The sequence below is a fragment of the Oncorhynchus gorbuscha genome, linkage group LG06, assembly GCF_021184085.1.
Source record: "Oncorhynchus gorbuscha isolate QuinsamMale2020 ecotype Even-year linkage group LG06, OgorEven_v1.0, whole genome shotgun sequence".
NCBI classification, from domain to species: domain Eukaryota; kingdom Metazoa; phylum Chordata; class Actinopteri; order Salmoniformes; family Salmonidae; genus Oncorhynchus; species Oncorhynchus gorbuscha.
The window spans coordinates 33,257,107-33,274,387 of record NC_060178.1 but is presented as its reverse complement, the minus strand read 5'-3'; the positions used below and the strand labels follow the sequence as shown (position 1 = coordinate 33,274,387).

The 17,281-nt window shown below is 43.3% G+C and overlaps 1 protein-coding gene across 1 annotated transcript in view; it reads left to right on the top strand.

The window, feature by feature from the left end:
• Positions 1-7,498: 7,498 nt before the first annotated feature.
• clocka (clock circadian regulator a) overlaps positions 7,499-17,281 on the top strand; it is a 60,456-nt gene continuing 50,673 nt past the window's right edge. The window contains exon 1 of the mRNA XM_046353025.1: positions 7,499-7,596. The gene's annotated coding sequence lies outside the window, so the exon portion shown is untranslated. The remainder of the gene's footprint in view (positions 7,597-17,281) is intronic.

Genomic DNA, 17,281 nt, shown 5'->3' with positions numbered 1-17,281 from the left:
TACTGCTGTGTCTGCCTCATCTTCTGGATTCTGCTGACTATTCGTGGCTCAGTTGGTTAAGTGACTGTTTCTCACTCCGGAGACCCGGGTTCGTAACCGGGTCCTGACAAATAATTGTTGAAATGGTCATATAAAATCAAATGAAGACAACTAAATGTGTTATTAGAAAATTATTAAATTAACAAGTAAAACAACTTCCATTTAATGGCAATAGTCCAAAACAGTAATCAAACATGAATATTTAGTGATTCAAAGCTTACGATGATATTTTGAAGGATGGATGTTCTTTGCACAGCGGCTAGAGAGAAGAGAACTCACAGAAGCCCCTACGGGATTGGATGGATCCTCTATATGTCCCTGACCATGTTCTACTGAGGCAATATCGACTACCACAACACTTGGCTGGCCTAAATGAAAACTTAAAAAGAAAGACCCTCTTCCAATCATCATTCCAATCATGATAGCCCTGAGATCCCTAGAATCGGGATCCTTTCAAGCCTTGCTTGCAGTCCTCTGTGAGTCGGGTGGTTAGTGCAGTGTGCGTGATGCACTGTGTCATGTCTGAATATTTATCAAGTTCCCATCAACTGCAGCTGAACAAATAAGCACCAAACAAAACATTTTTGAGGTGGCTAACTTCCTCAATGTCCTTGGTGCAGTGGATTGGACCCATGTGGCAAAAAAGGTCAGTGACAATGATACATAAGTAAAGTTTGCACCCCACCAAAATGTATTATTTCAGTAGGCCTTATGAGTATAATGTTCTACCTGATAGGGTCCACGTGAAGAGGAGGAAATGTATGTTATTCAAAATAACTTCCACTCTATCAATGTCCAAGTAGTGTGTGATTACATTTACATTTACATTTAAGTCATTTAGCAGACGCTCATATCCAGAGCGACTTACAAATTGGTGCATTCACCTTATGACATTCAGTGGAACAACCACTTTACAATAGTGCATCTAAATATTTTAAGGGGGGTGAGAAGGATTACTTTATCCTATCCTAGGTATTCCTTAAAGAGGTGGGGTTTCAGGTGTCTCCGGAAGGTGGTGATTGACTCCGCTGTCCTGGCGTCGTGAGGGAGTTTGTTCCACCATTGGGGAGCCAGAGCAGCGAACAGTTTTGACTGGGCTGAGCGGGAACTGTACTTCCTCAGTGGTAGGGAGGCGAGCAGGCCAGAGGTGGATGAACGCAGTGCCCTTATTTGGGTGTAGGGCCTGATCAGAGCCTGGAGGTACTGAGGTGCCGTTCCCCTCACAGCTCCGTAGGCAAGCACCATGGTCTTGTAGCAGATGCGAGCTTCAACTGGAAGCCAGTGGAGAGAGCGGAGGAGCGGGGTGATGTGAGAGAACTTGGGAAAGTTGAACACTAGACGGGCTGCGGCGTTCTGGATGAGTTGTAGGGGTTTAATGGCACAGGCAGGGAGCCCCGCCAACAGCGAGTTGCAGTAATCCAGACGGGAGATGACAAGTGCCTGGATTAGGACCTGCGCCGCTTCCTGTGTGAGGCAGGGTCGTACTCTGCGGATGTTGTAGAGCATGAACCTACAGGAACGGGCCAACGCCTTGATGTTAGTTGAGAACGACAGGGTGTTGTCCAGGATCACGCCAAGGTTCTTAGCGCTCTGGGAGGAGGACACAATGGAGTTGTCAACCGTGATGGCGAGATCATGGAACGGGCAGTCCTTCCCCGGGAAGAAGAGCAGCTCCGTCTTGCCGAAGTTCAGCTTGAGGTGGTGATCCGTCATCCACACTGATATGTCTGCCAGACATGCAGAGATGCGATTCACCACCTGGTCATCAGAAGGGGGAAAGGAGAAGATTAATTGTGTGTCGTCTGCATAGCAATGATAGGAGAGACCATGTGAGGTTATGACAGAGCCAATGATGATGATGTCACACTAGCCTTCACAAATGCTGTTGCCAAATGGTCCTGGAGCACACGACTCCTTAATTTGATCAAATTCAGCCCTGGGAGCCAAGATTGAGGAATGGCACATTCCTGGTGGATGGCTATTATGTAAAGAAATCACTAACCCATTCTTTCCTTCACCTGATACCATTTAACTGTGTAATTGTTTTGTGGTCCAAAGCACACTTTAAAAAAGTGTTTCTTCTTGTGATATCAATTTACTACTTAGTATTTTGGGGTTTTTAGGTGATAGTGGCTATGGACAAAAAACATGGCTCATAACACCAGTCCTACACACTAACAATGACACAACGAGAACTACAACCATGCTTTGATGAAAACAAGAAGTCTAGTAGAGAGATCTATCAGAGTCCTAAAATCCAGATTCTATCACGTTTCAGGAGAAGACAGAGATACAGACAGTGTTGAAGTAACAAAGGTTTATTACTAGAACAGGGGGCAGGCAAAACGACAGGTCAAGGGCAGGCAGAGGTCAGTAATCCAGATCAGAGTCCATAACGTACAGAACAGCAGGCAGTCTCGGGGTCAGAGCAGGCAGAGGTCAACAATCCAGATCAGAGTCCATAACGTACAGAACAGCAGGCAGTCTCGGGGTCAGGGCAGGCAGAGGTCAAAAATCCAGATCAGAGTCCATAACGTACAGAACAGCAGGCAGTCTCGGGGTCAGGGCAGGCAGAGGTCAACAATCCAGATCAGAGTCCATAACGTACAGAACGGCAGGCAGGCTCAGGGCAGGCAGAATGGTAAAAATCTGGAAAACTAGAAAACAGGAACTAGAAAAAGACAGGCATTGACCGCACTGGGGAGTTATTTTATACAGCCCACAAAAAACATGCAAGATCATAACATTGGCATGTATCTTGCACAACATCTGCATAAAAAAAACAAATCAAATAAAATGTTATTTGTCACATGCGCCAAATACAACAGATGTAGGTAGACCTTACAGTGAAATGCTTACTTAAAAGCCCTTAACCAACAATGCAGTTTCAAGAAAAATACGGGTTAACTAAAAAATATATAAGTTAAAGAGTCTGGGTAGTCATTTGATTAGGTGTTCAGAAGTCCTATGGCTTGGGGGTAGAAGCTGTTTAGAAGCCTTTTGGACCCTAGACTTCCAGTACCACTTGCCGCGCGGTAGCAGAGAGAACAGTCTATGACTAGGGTGGCTGGAGTCTTTGGCAATTTTTAGGGCCTTCCTCTGACTGCCTGGTATAGAGGTCCTGAATGACAGGAAGCTTGGCTGCAGTGATTAACTGGGCCGTACGCACTACCCACTGTAGTGCCTTGTGGTTGGAGGACTAGCAGTTGCTTATCCCAGGCAGTGATGCAAACAGTGCTCTCGATGGTGCAGCTGTAGCAGTTTTTGAGGATCTGAGGACCCATGCCAGATCTTTTCAGTCTCCTGAGGGGGAATAGGCTTTGTCCTACTCTCTTCACAACTGTCTTGGTGTGTTTGGACCATGATAGTTTGTTGGTGATGTGGACACCAAGGAACTTGGACCTCTCAACCTGCCACACTACAGCCCTGTCGATGAGAATGAGGGTGTGCTCGGTCCTCCTTTTCCTATAGTCCACAATCATCTCCTTTGTCTTGACCACGACGAGGGAGAGATTGTTATCCTGGCACCACATAGACAGGTCTCTCACCATGTCCCTATAGACTGTCTCATCGTTGTCGATGATCAGGCATACCACTGTTGTGTCGTCGGTAAACTTAATGATGGTGTTGGAGTCATGACCGGCCGTGCAGTCATGGGTGAACAGGGAGTACAGGAGGGGACTGAGCACACACCCCTGAAGGGCCCCTGTGTTAAGGATCAGCGTAGCAGATGTGTTGTTACCTACCCTTACCACCTGTGGGTGGCCCGCCAGGAAGTCCAGGATCCAGGTGCAGAGGGACGGTTATGGTCCCAGGGTCCTTAGCTTAGTGATGGGCTTTGAGGGCACTATGGTGTCAAACACTGAGCTGTAGTCAATGAATAGGTGGGAAAGGGCAGTGTGAAGTACAATAGAGATTTCATCATCTGTGGATCTGTTGGGGCGGTATGCAAATTTGAGTGGGTCTAGGGTTTCTTGGATAATGGTGTTGATGTGAGCCATGACCAGCCTTTCAAAGCACTTCATGGCTACAGACGTGAATGCTATGGGTCGATAGTCATTTAGGCAGGTTACCTTAGTGTTCTTGGGCACAGGGACTATGGTGGTCTGCTTGAAACATGTTGGTATTACAGACTCATTTAGGGACAGGTTGAAAATGACAGTGAAGACACTTGCCAGTTGGTCAGAGCATGCTCAGAGTACATGTCCAGATAATCCGTCTGTGAATGTTGACCTGATTAAAGGTCTTACTCACATTGGCTACAGAGAGTGTGATCCCACAGTCGTTCGGAAAAGCTGATGCTCTCATGCATGCTTCAGTGTTACTTGCCTCGAAGTTAGCATTGAAGTAATTTAGCTTGTCTGGTACGCTTGTGTCACTGGGCAGCTCGCAGCTGTGCTTCCCTTTGTAGTCCATAATAGTTTGCAAGCCCTGCCACACCCTCCTCGCGTCAGAGCCGGTGCAGTACGATTCAATCTTAATCCTGTATTGACTCTTTGCCTGTTTGATGGTTTGTTTTAGGGCATACCGGGATTTCTTATAAGCATCCGGGTTAGAATCCCGCTCATTGAAAGCGGCAGCTCTAACCTTTAGCTCAGTGGGGAGGTTCCATGTAATCCATTGCTTCTGGTTGGGGTATGTACGTACGGTCACTGTGGGGACGACGTCATCGATGCACTTATTGATGAAGCCAGTGACTGATGTGGTGTACTGCTCAATACCATCGGAAATTCCCAGAACATATTCCAGTCTGTGCTAGCAAAACAGTCCTGTAACTTAGCATCTGTGTCATCTGACCACTTCTTTATTGACCGAGTCACTGGTGCTTCCTGATGCCACATCCCAATATACCTGACATTCCACCAGCTGTACCTGATCAGGATGTCGCTGCTGACCACAATGCCGCTGGTAGATGCAATGCTGGCCTACATTCAATAAGGAGGTGATTCACATGACAAGAAGACGTCTGTATGATATCAAACCAGATTTATTTTAGGATATTAATAATCAAGTCTTTTTTGCTTTTTCATGGCAAACTTATCATTCTCCAGGGCTAGCTTCTACTTCTGCGCCCTACTCATGGCTGTGCCCTCCCACAGGAGCATCTTCTGTACAGCCACCATCTCCTTAACAGCAGCAAGCCTCCTTGCTCAGGGTGGCACTGGTTCGTACATTGGGGTGTCATGATGCATAACAAGGATCTGAGACAGCCACATCACCTCTGTATCTTCAGTGATCTCTTGAGAAAATACAGTGAATCTATTATGGGAATGATAATGTGTTGTAGGAGATAGGCCTATCGTAGAAGAAGAATAAACTTATGAAATTACAAATCAAACAATTACCTCTGCTTGTTCTTCTGTCATATGATCATGATGATCCATGGCTCCCACATCCCGTAACACAGGGGCATATGTGTTAAATAAATATTAAATGGGTGGGTATAATTTGAGGAATGTTCCTCAAATTATACCCACCCATGTTAAATCAAATAAATAAAAAATATTGATGAGGTCCAGTGTTTTTTGTGGAAGATTGGACACATGGTGTTGATAACCACAAAGTTTCAAAAGCTGTAGGCTCGATATGATGAGAGAAGTAAACAAGTGTAACGTTAGCTCCATGACTGGATACATTTATAACCATGAACGTTGTCTTGCTGCCACTGCCACAGTTGGATACCGGACATTTAAATACGGAAAGAAAACGCGTTTAATTGCGTTTGCTTTTAACCGTAGAAACCAAGGTGGGGTGCACGGGATTGAAATTGAAATGGCTGTTTGGTTGTATGACATAAATCCTATCATTCAAGAACACAATCCAGTGATTCAACACATCAGCTGTCAAGAATTTATTTTCCCGCGTGCACAATGAAGGTTGATTGGTTCGTGAGTTTGACCTAATTGGCACCCTGCCAAGGAAGTGAGCGGCACATGAAGGCCAAGGATTTTGAACAGTTGTATAACAAGATTTCAGAGAGAACACGAGTAGCCAAAAACCTGACCACAGAAAAAAAGATCCTTATGAAACAAAAATAGTACCTTGCATGTTTATTGGAATGAAATACACAAAATAAAGTTCGCTTCACAGCATCTAATAGGAAAAGCGAAATGATTGTGTTTGCTCATTTTCACATAACTGAAGGCGCAAATGTTTGTAGGCTATTGTGAGAAACAGGTCTCAGTAAGCAATAAATGATATAGAGGTGTCACCCTTTTAGTTCAGTCAGATAATGAACCACTAATATAAACTATTAAACATGACAAATATTGGAATATATTTTTAAAAGCTATTGAACCATATTTACTTTCATAACCCCCCCCCACCAAAAAAATTGTTTTAACAACACATTTAAGTATGGTTGTTGAGCTGTAGGCATTGTGTTATTATTCGAGTGAAATACAATTAATTAGAATGTTTATCGCAACATACTTCAAACGTCTTACAATATTTTAGAGGTAGGAGCTAGGTTGCCATCCAATTGGCGACTGATTTTCATGCTAATATATTCAGATCCGATTAAAGAAAATATGCGCATATTCCCGCCAGTCAATCGAAGTGGGAGGACCACATATAATCTCGTGATTCCAGTGAGTCATATATGGTGGGAGGACCACTTCGTGGTTCAAATTTACTTCGATATGATAGTTATTATATCAATACCTGCGCATAAAGACGTTTTCACCGCCATTTCAAGCATCATTAATTTTACAGATACAAAAATATCGCACAATATTGAACGAAGAAAGTAGGCCTATCTGTCGGCATTTATAAAATTGTACCGAAACTTCCCGTTTCCATCACAGCTGTCGTGATTTAAAAAAATGTATGCAGTTGCCTATGACTACTCGCATGAAAATGGTGAATGGGCACGTGGTTATATACGAGTTTGTTCGTGTCAAATGTATTGCTCGGTAAAAACTGCGCATGCGTGTCAAGAGATCGAGGTAGACCCTGCTGTTTATTTGAAATCCAGTTGAACCATAGAGATATATAGAGGACTTATTGTTGTACGTGTGCTATTAGAACGTCTGTGACAGAATGGGAGGCGCCATTGAGGCAATCTCCATTTGAAGTAGTACATTTTCTTATTTGCGATTGACTGATCCCCCCTGATGACCCAGTTGGACATGATTTCAACAGGGTCAACAGGAGGGTCGTCACTAGTTACCACAGTCACAAAGTCATAAACCCTGCATATTTCTAAAATGTTTCTTCTTATAATAAGATGTTAAACCTAACCTTAACCACACTGCTATCCTTATGTCCAATCCTAACCCCACAATGAAGACCAAAAAGCAAATGTTTGTTTAATTAATTTCAACCATATAGCCATTTAGACTTTGTGGCTATGGTAACTGGTGGAAACCGCACCAGGACGGATCGGCCACCCAGTTGACTACATTAAAATGGTGGAAGTCCTCAGTGGCTCTGCCCATGCTAATACCGCCTTTTGGCCACTAGAGGCCTCTATCATTCTCTATGAGTTCAACTCAACGCGGCCAGCTAAAGCAAAACAAGAAGCGGGGAAATCCAGATGAACGGTGAACAGACAAGGTAAGAATGACCTTTTAACCGACAAAATACACTTAATTTGGAAACGCGCCTGTCATAGGTTTATGTGTAGATACAGTTATATTGACGAGGAGTAAACCGAGGCATTTTCTTCTTAGCTATGCAAGCTTGTTTCAAAAGGCCTGGTGACCCACATTCGTAATCTAGGCTAGAAATACCGGGGAGTGTGCAGTAGATCGCCGCATAGGTTTTTGATGTTTAAATATGCTCCTGGTTTTCGTATTTTTACCATTTTCATTAGTATTGTGGATGTATCTGTCGCATAATGTGTTATAACTACGTTGCTATATTTAGCCTGATAGCTCGCATTGACCCCTGTTTTGGAGTGATGAAACACGCAGTTGGTTTCGAGTGCGCGTTTGCAATGACAGCACAGTTGCGTCTCTTTCATTGTAATTTCTAATGATGTTCCTTTTGGGGCTGAGCCTATAATGTCAGTGGGTTGAACGCTACGGCTGTGCAGTGAACAGTAGCTGTGAATGTGAGTTAGATTTTTACACTGCAATCGGAAGCTTTCGCATAGATGTGGGCTGAAACAAATCCAATTAACCCTCGACATTTTCACCCAGGATCTGAGGACGCAACCTGCAAACGTAGCTGGGTGATCCAGTGAGAAATGCAGATAGGCTACACATCAATATTATGCAGAGGAAATCCGTATAACGGGAATACACACTTTGCATGTCATCAGCTAGCCCAAGACGTACTCTTAAGGAGCCTACCCAGTGGGCAAACCCTGGTTGAAAGACGTCATGTCTTATTTCTGGTCGCAAACTGGTTGAAAAATGACGTTTTTCAACGTATTTTTCAGAACGCCATACCACCAGGTGGATATATTTGTGATCTCTATCTGACCAGCTGGTCATAATTCTTACCACTATTTTATGTGCTATATTCTGTAGCCTACTGGTCATAGTTATGACCTCATCATAACCTGGTAATGACTACAGCTTATTACTACACTCTTAGATAAAAGGGTTCCAAAACGGTTCTTCGGCGGTCTCTATAGAATAACCCTTTTTAGTTCTCGGGAGAAGCCTTTTTGGTTCCACGTAGAACCCTTTTGGTTTCCATGTAGTACCCTCTGTGGAAAGGGTCCTACATAGAACCCAAAAGGGTTCTACCTGAAACCAAAAGGGTTCTACAGTAACTGAAACCAAAAGGGTTCTACCAGGAGCCAAACAGGATTCTTCAAAGGGTTCTCCTATGGGGAAAGCCAAATAACCCTTTCAGGTTCTAGACAGCACCTCTCTTCCCCCCTAAGAGTTTACTGTAAAAAGTATTGCAGAGGACAAAGTTGGATATTAAAAACATTGTTCATTACATTTCTGTTTGTTTCCATAGTCACCGATTGAAGTTAATCTGCAACATATTTTTTTACATTTAAAATGTATCAAGCAATGGCAAAAACAAATCTACGTCGCAATTTCACACATCTGTGTACAGTAATCGTTTCATAATTCATCAACAGAAATGACATGCATAGAAATACTGTGAGTATATAAAGGCCCATTGTTTTATTTGATTCATGATTAATACGAGTGGTGTGATGGGGTAGATCCTCATCGAGGACCCCTGAGCACAGATGGTGATCTGGAGCGTCGTGACCTTCTTGAAGAATCGTGTGACGGCTCAGATCTGCAGTGAAGAGAATCGGCGCATTACAACTTTACACATTTGAGATTTTATAAGCAAAATAGGAAAGGACATTCTTGAAGAAACTTTGTGGACTCAGCTGGCTAGAAGTATTTGCATGGTACTAGTTAAAGTATTTTGTGGCAGTTATAGCTTTGAGATGTCTTTAAAAAAAAGTGCAACTTGCTTATATACATACTTTGCTTCCTTCACCAACACGGCTCAGGGGCATATTTCGGGACTTTCCAGAGGGCCCGCAACACATCAATCTCCTGAGTTTTCTGGCTTTTCATGACACTTACTGTGAGCATTAAAAAAAACAACAGTGTTGGCATGCAGGACACGACATGACAGTAACGCACAGTAAAATATATTTTAACAGTCAGAATCTACTAAAAGTGGTAGCAAAGGCATGTTTGCTCCTCGGTCCCTACATTTTGAAATCGGACATAAATGAATTGGTCATGAATCTGAAACATTTTGAAGGAAGAGGATATAAAAATGAGACAGTAGTTGGATAATGAAAATGTTTAACTCCTCTCTAAATGGTCAAGTGTTGCTTTATCTTAATACAGGTAATAATACGCTTTTTATAAACACACCGCTGCCTAATCCTGAGGACATTGTCCCGGACAGAGGGGCCCCAATTCAGGATAGCTTGGCAGTCTTAAAAAAAGAAAGTTAAATGTAAGTATGGTGTAAAGACAAATAAAATATTATATTGTTCAAAAGGGATGTCTGTCATATCATTAATGCAACAAATAGTGTTAGAAATGGGTGTAATTGGCAAATCTCGTCCTCTTCTTTGCAACTGCACACGTGTTTGAGTGACCGACAGAGAGAAATTGGAGAAACTGTACATGACTCACCAACAATGTTACCTAAAAAATAAATCCGGCACTGAGCAAATTTCAGGTCTGCTGAGTGCAAACTCGAATGAACTTCCAGCGTGCTTTTGCTGTGAACACTGAGGCTGTACCCATTTTAAGCTACAGTTTTAACAATGGCCAGATAGGCTACAGTGGCTATTTGATCACAATGTAGGCCTAACAGAGTGGTCTTGAAAATAAAAGAGAGCCGCACACTCTTGGAGCTCCGATGCAAAAATTTAATACCAACGTTTCGACAGCCAAGCTGTCTTCATCAGGGTATATTATACTCTGAGCTCCAAGAGTGTGCGGCTCTCTTTATTTTCACGTTTCTACTCCGCTAGCCAGCACCTCGTCTTAATAGGTGTGCGTTTCTTTTTCTTCTAACAGAGTGGTCTATCATCAAAAACAATAAAGAAAATGCATCCCATAACATTTTAACATTTTAACATTCAGCCTACAGTAGCAGCCAATGTGTGGTGTTCTAAATTATGAGACTTTTGGAGAAAAAAACATGCAGGGCTAGACATTAACCTGTTTATCCACTTGTCCTTCAGACAAGGAGGTAAGTGAAAATGTTGTTGTTTGATGCAAGAAAACAATTTACAAAATAAAATGCATCATTATTCCCATAACATTATTACAAAGAATCAGACAAATTATGCAACCCTCTGCCTATTGGCTACTTAGCTTATTCAAGCCTGTCTCAAAATACAACACTGCCCCTCTAAGACAGAAAAAGCTCTTTACCTGACCTGCCTTTCAAAGATGTCTAGAAATGCACACATTTTGAGATCTTGTAGGAAGCAATCACGCCCCCATTGCTGACTACAAATCATGAACAAAATGTGGACACATGGCTACATGCAGCTCATGCGTTGATCTCAAAACAAGATAAAGATAATCTACTCAGACCACAGCTGTCAACACAGTTCAGATAAAAGTAAACACCACAGATCCATATGGCAATTGTCTATTTGCATATAAGGTCTACTGCAGCTCTGATTAGTTATGCCGCACTGGTCTGTGTATAGTACAGGCTGAGTCCTGCCCAATAGAATCCTGCTCCGATGCGTTCTGCCTACAACAACATCTCTTAAATAGTTTGTTTTGTTTTAGCATGTTGCATTGAAAGTTGCCAATATTGCTTTGATTAGATTACAATAGCCACAGTAACAGGAAAAGTTGATGGTGTTAATTAACAGGGAAAACTCTAGGAATTTGAGTGAAGTTCAATCTCGCGCTTCTCTCTGTTGGCTGATATTTCTTCTGCGCTCCCGACAGTCTCCGGGCAACAGTTTAGAGAGAACATCGCTCACCAAGGGAGGTGTCTGTTAAATCAGGACACAAGGGTTTTGCACCTGGGGGGAAAAAGGCGAGTTAAAATTGGATTTTATTTGCTTTACAATGTTATATTATTAGAAGCGGTGCTATTTCGATTAGATCTACTTACACTACACTATTCGAAATAAAGGGTTCCAAAAAGTTTCTTCAGCAATCTGGCATGTCAGGCAGACAGACGGAGAGGCATAGACAGCCAAGGATAGGCTATTTACGTTTCTTAGTCTGCAGGCTGGATAACTTCTGTACTCATCCCCTTTATTCCCTCCTCCATCCTTCCATCCAAGCTAGAAGATTCCTGCAAAAACAGAGAATAAAGAATTGACAAAGGCAGTTGATCGGTGTAACATTAGAATGCGTGTTGATGGATGGGGAGCTGGTATTGGCAAAATGTATGTTATTCTCAAATATAAAATATCCAAAAATACAAGGATCTCTAATGAATCAAGAAAATGTTCACATCCATATTGGGGGTAGAAGTTTCAAGAATTAGCCTAGTTTACGTTCTTACGCAACACAAACAATCAATGTTCTGTGTATTCATGTACTCTCTCCTTCACACACACACACACACACACACACACACACACACACACACACACACACACACACACACACACACACACACACACACACACACACACACACACACACACACACACACACACACACACACACACACACACACACACACACACACACACACACACACACACACACACACACAGACATGATGACAATCTTTTTTATTATTGTGATCATAATCATCTCTCCTCCCTCTCACACAGATACACACATAGTTAGCATGACAATGTTGACATGACAATGTTTTTTCTAAACTTATTGTGATCTCACTCACTCACTCACTCACTCACTCACTCACTCACTCACTCACTCACTCACTCACTCACTCACTCACTCACTCACTCACTCACTCACTCACTCACTCACTCACTCACTCACTCACTCACTCACTCACTCACTCACTCACTCACTCACTCACTCACTCACTCACTCACACGTAGAGGACACACGCACATATTGGATGACTGTCATTTATATTCTATTCACCCAGTTAAATGTAACAGCGTTAGGTTTAGGCTACTACATGATTCTCTAATTGTCCCTGTACCCGTCATGATGTTGCTACAACCTAGCCTACGAATGAAAGTTTACAACGTGGGTGCACACAGGACGAGAGAGAAATTTGAGGTGACAGACAGTGGACTTCAATATACAACACATCAGCTGTATGTGACCAGGCGAAAAAACCTTTCCAAGCCAAACCCTATCGTAACTGCTTCACACAGCCTACATCGTTGTCACCATATTAGCTAAAGTAACATCATAGTCAACATGGCTAATAGAACTAACACATTAGTAAACCCGCTACAATCATGCAGTAAAGTTAGTGTGCAATCAGTAAGTAGTTTAGCACTTACACTGTCGGGCCCCGGTGGCAATAAATTGTGTTGTGTTGGATAGTCATAGCCAGCTAGCTAACACCTCACCCCTCTGTTTGAGCAGGGTGTTTGAGTAGGCTAAACTAGCTATCAGCTTTTCTGGGGAAAAAAACCTGCTTGCTTCTTAATTTTGGAAGAAATTAATTTGTTCAAACCTGTTCAAGTATTGTCTTTCTCTCTGGCTCAAGCACTCACCACATTTTATGCATTGCAGTGCTAGCTAGCTGTAGCTTATGCTTTCAGTACTAGATTCATTCTCTGATTCTTTGATTGGGTGGGCAACATGTCAGTTCATGCTGCATGAGTTTTGATAGGTTGGAGGACGTCCTCGGGAACTTGTCATTATTACTGTGTAAGTATATGGAAGGGGGTGAGAATGTATTGAAGTCAATGTACCCAGAGGAGGACGGAAGCTAGCTGTCCTCTGGCTACACTGGCGCTACCATACAGAGTGCTGTTGAGGTTTCTGTAGACCTTCAACAGTGTGTTTTAATCAATTATTTGGTGATGTGAATATATTTTTTTATCTAAAAAGGATAACTTTTAAAATGTTTAACTATTTTTATTTTTATGAAACGCACTGAGGATGGTCCTCCCCTTCCTCCTCTGAGGAGCCTCCACTGACACACACACACATTTACTATCATTCAAATAAATCACTACAGTAGCTAGCTCAAATCATCCCTTGATGTTCTTCTCCCCAACACACTGCTGCTTTACTTGCAAAAGTGTAACAAGAATGCAGGAGAACAGGGGACTACCACTTAGCAGTCAAATCTTTTTTATAAGTTTCTTGTGTAAATTTCGAGAACCTGTTGTGGTTTTCCAGCTGTGTTGTTGTGTAGGCAGGCCTATGTAATATTTGTTAAATTCTGAAAAAAGTCATTATAGAACATCAAAACAGCATTTAATGGAACAGAAGAAAATGTGCAGCACAATAAACAGTGCAATTAGCTAACACGACAAAATACAAAATAGTACTATTAGAAGCCAACACACACAGCAATAAATCCAGATATCATTAATAAAACAACCATTATTTCATTGTACTGCAGTTTTGTAAGGGTATCCTGTGTTATTGTGAATGCTTATCTTACATGCTGGTAGCCTAGAACAAATGTTATGGAAGTGAATGTGCACTTTTCAGTTGGGTGGAATGCAAGTACAAAAAACACTGCCATAGACTGTAGTAAACCAAAAGCATTTATAGCATCGGAGATTCCCTAAATTGGGGACCATCTCTGATAGATATATGACCACAGAGACTGTGACACATTTGAGCTTTTAATGACCTAGCAAATTAGATGACTTGGAGGTGAAATACACTGAACAAAAATATACTCTAACTTCCGCGACGCATATAAGGCCCTGCCCCGCCCCCCTTTCGGAAAAGCTGACCACGACTCCATTTTGCTGATCCCTGCCTACAGGCAGAAATTAAAACAAGAGGCTCCCACGCTGAGGTCTGTCCAACGCTGGTCAGACCAAGCTGACTCTAAACTCCAAGACTGCTTCCATCACGTGGACTGGGACATGTTTCGTATTGCGTCAGATGGGAATATTGACGAATACGCTGATTCGGTGTGCGAGTTCATTAGAACGTGCGTCGAAGATGTCGTTCCCATAGCAACGATAAAAACATTCCCTAACCAGAAACCGTGGATTGATGGCAGCATTCGCGTGAAACTGAAAGCGCGAACCACTGCTTTTAATCAGGGCAAGGTGTCTGGCAACATGACTGAATACAAACAGTGCAGCTATTCCCTCCGTAAGGCTATTAAACAAGCTAAGCGTCAGTACAGAGACAAAGTGGAATCTCAATTCAATGGCTCAGACACAAGAGGCATGTGGCAGGGTCTACAGTCAATCACGGACTACAAGATGAAATCCAGCCCAGTCACGGACCAGGATGTCTTGCTCCCAGGCAGACTAAATAACTTTTTGCCCGCTTTGAGGACAATACAGTGCCACTGACACGGCCTGCAACGGAAACATGCGGTCTCTCCTTCACTGCAGCCGAGGTGAGTAAGACATTTAAACGTGTTAACCCTCGCAAGGCTGCAGGCCCAGACGGCATCCCCAGCCGCGCCCTCAGAGCATGCGCAGACCAGCTGGCCGGTGTGTTTACGGACATATTCAATCAATCCCTATACCAGTCTGCTGTTCCCACATGCTTCAAGAGGGCCACCATTGTTCCTGTTCCCAAGAAAGCTAAGGTAACTGAGCTAAACGACTACCGCCCGTAGCACTCACTTCCGTCATCATGAAGTGCTTTGAGAGACTAGTCAAGGACCATATCACCTCCACCCTACCTGACACCCTAGACCCACTCCAATTTGCTTACCGCCCAAATAGGTCCACAGACGATGCAATCTCAACCACACTGCACACTGCCCTAACCCACCTGGACAAGAGGAATACCTATGTGAGAATGCTGTTCATCGACTACAGCTCGGCATTCAACACCATAGTACCCTCCAAGCTCGTCATCAAGCTCGAGACCCTGGGTCTCGACCCCGCCCTGTGCAACTGGGTACTGGACTTCCTGACGGGCCGCCCCCAGGTGGTGAGGGTAGGCAACAACATCTCCTCCCCGCTGATCCTCAACACGGGGGCCCCACAAGGGTGCGTTCTGAGCCCTCTCCTGTACTCCCTGTTCACCCACGACTGCGTGGCCACGCACGCCTCCAACTCAATCATCAAGTTTGCGGACGACACAACAGTGGTAGGCTTGATTACCAACAACGACGAGACGGCCTACAGGGAGGAGGTGAGGGCCCTCGGAGTGTGGTGTCAGGAAAATAACCTCACACTCAACGTCAACAAAACTAAGGAGATGATTGTGGACTTCAGGAAACAGCAGAGGGAACACCCCCTATCCACATCGATGGAACAGTAGTGGAGAGGGTAGCTAGTTTTAAGTTCCTCGGCATACACATCACAGACAAACTGAATTGGTCCACTCACACTGACAGCGTCGTGAAGAAGGCGCAGCAGCGCCTATTCAACCTCAGGAGGCTGAAGAAATTCGGCTTGTCACCAAAAGCACTCACAAACTTCTACAGATGCACAATCGAGAGCATCCTGGCGGGCTGTATCACCGCCTGGTACGGCAACTGCTCCGCCCTCAACCGTAAGGCTCTCCAGAGGGTAGTGAGGACTGCACAACGCATCACCGGGGCAAACTACCTGCCCTCCAGGACACCTACACCACCCGTTGTTACAGGAAGGCCATAAAGATCATCAAGGACATCAACCACCCGAACCACTGCCTGTTCACCCCGCTATCATCCAGAAGGCGAGGTCAGTACAGGTGCATCAAAGCTGGGACCGAGAGACTGAAAAACAGCTTCTATCTCAAGGCCATCAGACTGTTAAACAGCCACCACTAACACTGAGTGGCTGCTGCCAACACACTGTCATTGACACTGACCCAACTCCAGCCATTTTAATAATGGGAATTGATGGGAAATGATGTAAATATATCACTAGCCACTTTAAACAATGCTACCTTATATAATGTTACTTACCCTACATTATTCATCTCATATGCATATGTATATACTGTACTCTACATCATCGACTGCATCCTTATGTAACACATGTATCACTAGCCACTTTAACTATGCTACTTTGTTTACTTTGTCTACACACTCATCTCATATGTATATACTGTACTCGATACCATCTACTGTATGCTGCTCTGTACCATCACTCATTCATATATCCTTATGTACATGTTCCTTATCCCCTTACACTGTGTATAAGACAGTAGTTTTGGAATTGTTAGTTAGATTACTTGTTGGTTATCACTGCATTGTCGGAACTAGAAGCACAAGCATTTCGCTACACTCGCATTAACATCTGCTAACCATGTGTATGTGACAAATAAAATTTGATTTGATTTGATTTGAAACGCAACATGTAAAGTGTTGGTCCCATGTTTCATGAGCTGAAATAAAAGATCCCAGAAATGTTTAATATGCACAAAAAGCTTATTTCTCTCAAATTTTGTGCACAAATTTCTTTACATCCCTGTTAGTGAGCACTTCTCCTTTGCCAATGCAATCTATCCACCTGACAGGTGTGACATATCAAGAAGCTGATTAAATAGCATGATCATTACACAGGTGCACATTGTGCTAGGGACAAAAAAAGGCCACTCCTAAAATGTGCAGTTCTGTGACACAATACAATGCCACAGATGTGTCAAGTTTTGAGGGCGCATGCAATTGGCATGCTGACTGCAGGGATGTCCATCAGATCTGTTGCCAGAGAATTTAATGTTAATTTCTCTACCATAAGCCGCCTCCGTCGTTTTATAGAATTTGGTAGTACATCCAACCGCCCTCAAAACTG